Here is an 8,877-nt window from a genome sequence, read left to right as displayed (position 1 = left end):
AAAATAAATGTTTCTATTTTCCATTTTCTCTCAAGTACCCCCTGTAGTACCTCTGCATACCCTTAGGGCAGGGTTCCCCAATTAGTTTTCCTCAAGGGCCGAATTATTATATTATTATTATATTATATTATAATTATACATTGCAGGGGGCGGTGGTGGCGTTCCCACTACTCCAGTGACAGTTCAGATATCGTCGTTGTCGGGTGAAAATCTTGTCCAAAACCGCTCGTTTTGCATTTATCATTTTAAAAATGATTTAAACTAGTGAAAACAGCCGATCTACAAGCACACATGTAGATCTGCTGTTTTCACTACTTTTGTGCGACAGCCTTGTATGATGAAGCAGGGCTTTACTTTGTGAAAGAACGTACACATTTGGAGATACGAGGTTTCCACCCAAAAACGACGATATACTAGTGTTGTTGCTGCTCTTATACCACCATTATTACTGGGGTTGGTGGGGGCCAGACAGTAGCCCCCTGCGGGCCGCCTATTGGGGAACCCTGCCTTAGGGGAACACGTAGGCCTACCCTCGCGTAGGCCTACCCTACCTCCATTTGAGAAACACTGTCTTAAGACCAAATGATTAAAAAAAAAATCATATAGGGCCTACTCCTATAACATATTCTGTATCTCACAATCATGAAAATGTAGGATAGGCATTCTCTGATTTGCTATTGTCGATGTAGGCTATATGTTTTTTTTCCCTTTATTAAGTTTCCTTTATATTTTATTTTCTTTTTATAGTGAACATGTATGCTCCTTCTACATATTACTTCGTCCTAAACCATGAATAGGCCTATCATATGTAGGACAGGCACTCTTTGATCTGTTATTATGCCGATGTATTTTGGGCATGTAATTACAGTTTATTTTTATTTACATTCTCTTTATATGGTAAATTAAAACACTTTTATAACATACCAATGTATTTTAAACAATGAAGACGTAGGATAGGCATTCATACGTTTTTTTTGCTTCAGCCTATTCCTTTTGATCACCTCAAACAGTGATCTATCACTGTTTGAGGTGATCAATGTGCGGACATTGCCTCTTTTTGTTCAGTACTAAATGTACCCATTGCTGTACAGGGCTACAAAAGTATTTTCAGTACTCGTACTTACTGTACACGCACTAGGGCACAGCCACTCTAAGCATCCTTTCTCAAACAACATGCTTTTCCACACCCATCCATTGTCACAAAGTAGTAGAATTGGTTTTCTGTGTAAGCCATTTACCATGAGCGAGTGGGTTGTTGGCTGATTTACCACTGTTTCAGGGTTGTGAACAAAACACAGTTGTAAATTGCAAGATTATTTAGTTACAATCATTAATTGTTTCAGAATACACATACTTCTGCCACAGCATATAGTCCCATAAACAACAATGATTGCAGCCACATTCACTGGCCACAAACAAACAAACAAAACAAAAAATCATAACCTAGGCTACTTGTCATGAATATTAAACGGTGTCCGGAGGGCTGATCCACTTTTATAACATACCAATGTATTTTAAACAATTGTGACCTGGTGCGGCTTAGCATTTACCCTTAATTGTACCAGACAACGCCACCTCTATTCAAAAGAGGACAATTCAATAAAACTTAAATTGGGCTCCCCAAAAACAGGCTCGAAACAAGGCTTGAGACAAAAGGTTCCTCTACATGTAAGGGTGGCCCAACTCACATTAACTGCCAGTATTTAAACTGGTACCCTTTTGTCATTACCTTGTTACTGAATTTGCCAATAAATAATTGTAAATACACCTTTTTGGTTTGATGTATATTATTAAGTATTACCATTAGCAGATTATATAATTATAAGTTTCCGACAACGCCACCTCGTTTAAAGAGGAAAGAAAGTGCACAAAAGGCACAACCTTTAGGGACACACAAGTTCGTTTACGGAACACCAGAGCAATATAAATCTTGAGGAGAGAATGACCAGGACGACAGTTTAGAAAAGTATAACAATCTTTATTTGCTAGGTTACAGCGGCCTCTATCACGCCAAAAACACAATAATAAAATAAAAGGGAACCCTATAATCCTATGGCGCCTGCTAAACTAAAAACCTAAAAATAAGAACACTACCAACAATAAAACATTAATTCGCCCCCCCCCCCCCCCTCTTTCTCTTATCGTATCGTAGCTTGGGGCAATTAAAGTGCACTTAGTGTATGGTACTGGCTTGTTAAAGCCTCAAATCGTAATAAATATAATATTACGATAAATGAATATAATTACAAGGAGCGCAGATTATTACTATATACTAAACAGATATCTAATCATAAGCAGCGTATCGTTCAAGCAGGTGGGAATAGTGACTTCTACAGCAGGTGGGAATAGTGACTTCTACAGCAGGTGGGATGGCACACACAGCGACACACAGCTCATCTCTGGTCGTCTACTTCTTTAGTCCACCCATCTGTGAATACAAAGAATACGCCAGTATCCTTGTCGTGACGACTATACAGCTTACTTCTAGGCCAGTGACTTTATTGACAGTGGTGTACAGGATTGGATACTCACACGCAGGCAGCCTTGTGGGCTGCCGCTGCGAATAGTTCGCACGACACCACAGTAGTCACAACGACCCCTCTCGTTAGCCGGTTCGGCTCGTCGGGACCCTCTCGCTCGTCTCTGGATGGCCCGGACCCTGCCTGGTAATGCTGGCACCCGGATCACCGTCTGGAATCCGCTGGGTTTGTAAGGTAAAGCGCTACTCGGTCTTAGCACTTTAGTTCAGGTTCAGGTTCAGTTCAGTTACTGCCTGGCTCGGCCTGTGCCTGTCTCTCTGTTCGTCACAGCCGGCCACCTGAGTCACTTCCCTCAGCCCGCTCTACACACACGTCTGCACCCCTTGCTCGTCCACCTAGACTGAGCCTGGCGTTCCTCTTAAAGGGCCGCCTCCCACTCTGCCAGCCACCCATTGGCTGGTCATGACGTCAGTCCCCATACATTGGCCAGCATTGGCTTCTAGTTATCCTATCAGTTCACATTCAGACTCACACATGGAGAGAGAGGAGGAGGTGTTAAAGGGAGACAGCAATATCGCATTATAACCAAAAAAACATATTATACAAAATATACAAAACAGGTTCAACAGAAAGAAATAATTGTAAAAACAACAATTATTAAAGGAAAGAAAAATAAAAAAGAATAACGCGACTTCCACCCCTTCACATACACACAGAGGATTTTTATTTACATTTCTGACACATTTTAATAGCAATCAAAATAAAAACTTCAGTGATATAACATTCGATATCAAGCAACAATAGAATCAGTAAATCAGTGAATATTCGATATCAGGCAACAATAGAATCAGTAGCTTTAAATGTGGCTGAGGGGCTGAGCAAACACGTATGACACAAGCAGCAGAACCAGTCGCTCTCTCTGACCGACCGCATCAGACTGGCAGGGGTTAACATCCTGAACTTGAAGACCTTGAGGTACTGGTTCAGACCGCGTAGGTCCAGAATGGGCCGCAGCCCCCCCTTCTTTTTCGGCACGAGAAAATACTTTGAGTAGAACCCTAGGCGGATATCCGTCCGTGGGACCTCTCTGAACGCGCCTTTCCGGAGAAGGGACTGTATTTCCTCCTCCAGAGCCGTGGCTTGATGGTCCTTGGCTCTGGTGAAGATAACCCTGGAAGACAGTGGGGGCTTTTTGTCGAATTGTATTCTGTAGCCCTTTGTTACTGTGTGATAAATCCAACGGTTGGGAATGCATCTCTTCCATTTTGCCGCACACTCCGCGAGCGGAGTGTAAAGAGGGAAATTTGCTAGCACGCTTTGCTGAGACGCTTATCGAACGCCCTGGCGGTGAGGGCACTTCTTTCAACACGTCTCTGCGTGGTGACGTCGGAAGTGCACGTGGCTCTGTGACGTAAGCGCGTGGAACCGGAAGTGTCCGGGCGGGCGGAAGCGCCAAGGGCGGAAGCCCCGCCCGGCGGGGGGCGGACGTGGTCCGAAACGAACGCCTCGGAAGCGCATGCGCCCTCGCAACCAAACCCTTGTAAGATGGCGCCGGGTCGTTTGCGTGTTGCGTTGCCATGGTGAGCGACCCCTCGTAAGATGGCATCTTCGGTAACGAGCGCTGCCACTTGGTGGGACTGCAAGATGGCGTCGGGCCGGTCACATGATCCGCTATCCTTTTCAACAAACCTTTGCAAGATGGCGGAGTCGGCGACGTCTGGCCTCACTTGGTGGGACAAAATGGCGCCGGTGTGGTCACGTGACACGCTGAGCTCAGCTCTGTAACGTTAACCAAGTTTACCTTTCTTATCTTTGCCCGACTCGGGCCTAAAGAAATCAACCCCAAACCAGCCGGGGAAGTGCGTTTTAACCTTAGCTGTCCTGACAAAGTCCCGTGTGGGCTCATGGGTTTTACCTTTAGCAAAGGATTTAGCAACCTTGGAAAAGGGCAATCCACTGGCCCTGGAATAAACTGATGATACAGAGAATGATCTGGGCTGCGCCCTCGCAACCAAACCCTTGTAAGATGGCGCCAGGTCGTTCGCGTGATGCATTGCCACGGTAAGTGACCCCTCGTAAGATGGCGTCTTCGGTAACGGGCGCTGCCGCTTGGTGGGACTGCAAGATGGCGTCGGGCCGGTCACATGATCCGCTATCCTTTTCAACAAACCTTTGCAAGATGGCGGAGTCGGCGACGTCTGGCCTCACTTGGTGGAACAAAATGGCGCCGGTGTGGTCACGTGACACGCTGAGCTCAGCTCTGTAACGTTAACCAAGTTTACCTTTCTTATCTTTGCCCGACTCGGGCCTAAAGAAATCAACCCCAAACCAGCCGGGGAAGTGCGTTTTAACCTTAGCTGTCCTGACAAAGTCCCGTGTGGGCTCATGGGTTTTACCTTTAGCAAAGGATTTAGCAACCTTGGAAAAGAGCAATCCACTGTTCCTGGAATAAACTGATGATACAGAGAATGATCTGGGCTGCGCCCTCGCAACCAAACCCTTGTAAGATGGCGCCAGGTCGTTCGCGTGATGCATTGCCACGGTAAGTGACCCCTCGTAAGATGGCGTCTTCGGTAACGGGCGCTGCCGCTTGGTGGGACTGCAAGATGACGTCGGGCCGGTCACATGATCCGCTATCCTTTTCAACAAACCTTTGCAAGATGGCGGAGTCGACGACGTCTGGCCTCGCTTGGTGGGACAAAATGGCGCCGGTGTGGTCACGTGACACGCTGAGCTCAGCTCTGTAACGTTTACCAAGTTTACCTTTCTTATCTTTGCCCGACTCGGGCCTAAAGAAAGCGACCCCAAACCAGCCGGGGAAGTGCGTTTTAACCATAGCTGTCCTGACAAAGTCCTGTGTGGGCTCACGGGTTTTACCTTTAGCAAAGATTTAGCAACCTTGGAAAAGAGCAATCCACTGGCCCTGGAATACACTGATGATACAGAGAATGATCTGGGCTGCGCCCTTGCAACCAAACCCTTGTAAGATGGCGCCGGGTCGTTTGCGTGATGCGTTGCCACGGTAAGCGACCCCTCGTAAGATGGCGCCTTCGGTAACGGGCGCTGCCGCTTGGTGGGACTGCAAGATGACGTCGGGCCAGTCACATGATCCGCTATCCTTTTCAACAAACCTTTGCAAGATGGCGGAGTCGGCGACGTCTGGCCTCACTTGGTGGGACAAAATGGCGCTGGTGTGGTCACGTGACACGCTGAGCTCAGCTCTGTAACGTTTACCAAGTTTACCTTGCCGGGGAAGCGCGTTTTAACCTTTGCTGTCCTGACAAAGTCCTGTGTGGGCTCATGGGTTTTACCTTTAGAAAAGGATTTAGCAAACTTGGAAAAGAGCAATACACTGGCCCTGGAATACACTGATGATACAGAGAATGATCTGGGCTGCCCTCTCGTGGAGGGATGTGTGAACTGTGTGTGCGTTTTTTAGCAGAGTGTGTGATAACACCGGAGTAGGCTGCACATCTAAATCTTTCTTTACATGCACGGTGACGTTTGAAAGAAACACACAATTGTTGTCGAGAACACAGTATGGGCAGTAATGGGCAGAGGAGCCATTATAAAATGTTTTAATGTCCCCAAGTGGGGAATGTCATTTCTGCTGCTTGGTAGCACGGCCCCTCCTGGAGCGGTACTGGGGTCGAGACGGGGGTTCTTCCCTGGGTTTGGGGGTCCCCTGGTTGCGAGCGTGGCTGTCGGTTCTGGTAGAGGACCTCGCGCTTGAGGACCTGGAGGCCTTGCTGTTCCCCCTTGAACTGGAGTGTGGGAACCGTTGTTTGGGGGTCTGTTTGGAGGTAGAGGGGGGGTCGGAGGGGGGAGGCATGGTAGCCGCCACCAACTCCTTGGTCTCTTTCTGAGTCAGCACGCTGCTTGAAGAACTGCCACCCTCCCTCCATGAGCTCCAGCGGGGAGCTGGGGAGCTTCTGAAGGGCCTCCTGTTCAGGTGATTTCTTCTCAAACTGCGTCAGGTGCAGCCACCTGGCCGTCTCCTGTTGCATCGAGTGATCCATGATCCGGCCCGCCCAGGCCAGGGCCTGTGATCTCCGGGAGGAGAGCCATGCTTGGGGTGGGGGCCTTTTACGGCTTTGTTTACATTGGAAGTCCATTATATACAATTCATCACGAATAATAAACAATAATAACATTTAATGCAATAACGAACAGCATAAGTACAGTATATCAAAATATATACAATGCAAATAAATACTTTTAATATAATAAATGGGGGAACGGTGTTTCCCTTCGCCTCTGGTCTCCTGATAGGTGGATTTTCAAGGCGGCCTTGAAGGAGCCCAGTGAGCTACTTGTCTTAAGGGAAATAGTCAGGGAATTCCACACTTGCGTGGCAGTAATGTAGAAGGAGAATTTACCCATATTTGTGCTGTGAGGTTGTATTATAAGGTCATTGTTAACGCTCCCTCTGGTGTTGTAGCTGTGGGTGTCGCTAACTTTTTGGAGGTGATTTGTCAGATATGCAGGCACTGTGGGGGTTGAGGGCCGCTTTGCATTGACTATTTTGAATGTCAATCCCATTTTTAGCTGTTTAACCCTGTCTTCTACATTGAGCCACCCTAGGCTAGCGAAGTGCGCGGGAGACACATGGGTCATGGGCCCCAGCTGATGAAGTAGTCAAATCAGTTTGTTTTGGGAGGTTTGAAGTTTTGTCTTTAATGGTTTTTTGGTGTTTGAGTACCAGGAGGTGCAGGCGTAGTCATAGAGGGACTGAATGAGGGCTCCAGCAAGAGTCCCGAGGGCACTCTCATTGATAAACGTGGACATTCTGCCCAGGTATTTATCCAGAATACAGCCTAAATAGGTAATCTCTTCCTTGCTACTGATTATTGTGTCATCAACTTTGATCTTGAAATCATTTATATTTATCTCTCTTAGGGAATGTTTGGTCCCAAAAAGTATGGATTCTGTTTTACCAAGATGGAGTGACAGTTTGTTATCGGTAAGCCACATGCAAATTTTGGTGACTTCTGAGCTGAGAGCTTCCTCCACCTGCAATTTGTCCTCTCCCGAGATCAGGAGTGCTGAGTCGTCAGCAAAAAGGAACAGTTTGCAGTTACAGGCAGCGTTCATATCGTTAATGTAGAGGTAATGGCCCTAGTATGCTTCCTTAAGGAACGCCACAGCTCACTGCTAGGGATGAGGACAGGGTTCCATTGATGTCAATCACCTGTTCTCTTCCTTCAAGGTAGGATTTCATCCAGTTTATTGCTGTGCTATCAAATCCAATCGCCCTTAGTTTACTCAAAAGTATTGAATGGTTTACTGTGTCGAACGCTTTTTGGAGGTCCAGCATGACCATTCCACAGTATTTACCTGAATCTACTTCTCTTTTAATGTGTCAGTCAGATACAATAAACAAGTGTCAGTGGAGTGGGATGTTCTAAATCCTGATTGGAATTCGAACAAAAGTTTGTGTTCGGCACGGTAGCTGTTTATTTGTTCTTGGATTAATCTCTCCATAACCTTTGAAATTGCGCCAAGGATGGAGACGGGGCGGTAGTTGCCGGGTTCTAATTTGCTTCCTTTTTTGTGTAGGGGGATAACTCTTGCAATCTTGGCCGTAGGAACGTTGTTGGTCTGGGCCTCCGACTCTCCGTCGGCCTCAGACTGAGCGGGGGAAGGGCCTCGGGAAGCAGTGTCCGGGGCCCGCTGGAGCGTGGGGACGGGTGCACGGTGGCTGCAGCAGGGGAAGAGGCGGGGGAACCTCCGCCTCTGCCCACGTCCATGGCTTCTTCCCTCTCCTCGGACTGTTGATGGGGAGGGAGGTCCTCGTCTTTGTCGTCGTTACTGTAGACGTCATACTCGATGGGAGAGGACGACGCGTTGCTCGGCGACCGCAACTCTCCGGGTGCCAAACAACGCGCCTGTGCTTCAACTCCATCCGGAGAAATGAAGGCGGAACCTAGTGCGGCAGCTAGCGTCTCCGCTCGTAGTTCCCTGTACTGCAGTGGCATCGAGCGGCAGAGGAGACACTCTGGTTCCTCGTCCATGACCAGCACTAGGTGACTCCAGTCCAGACATCTCATGCAGGCCTTATGAGGGTCGCCTGGAGCGTCTCCGAAACGGTTATATCTTCTTGACGATGTAGGAACGTTGTTGGTAGGAGCTTGTGAGTTCGCGTCTGATCTGGCAGGCAGAAAGCAAAAAAGAGGAGGGTAGCACTTTACAATAAGGTGCCCTAATAAAGACTTATTAACAGTTAATAAGATACTTAATAACTGTTTATTAACTCTTATAAAAACTTTATTAAACCCTAATAAACACATTATAAACTGTATAATATGAATCTTATAAACAATGAATAAACTACTTATAAGATACTTATTAACCTTAACTCATTGAGTGCCAGCGCCCTCTAGGGGCCAAAGAATGC

Source organism: Nannobrachium achirus (genome assembly GCF_963921795.1).
Source record: "Nannobrachium achirus genome assembly, chromosome: 2".
Classification (NCBI taxonomy): Eukaryota; Metazoa; Chordata; class Actinopteri; order Myctophiformes; family Myctophidae; genus Nannobrachium; species Nannobrachium achirus.
The sequence above is the reverse complement of the archived record's forward strand: the minus strand, read 5'-3'. Positions refer to the sequence as shown.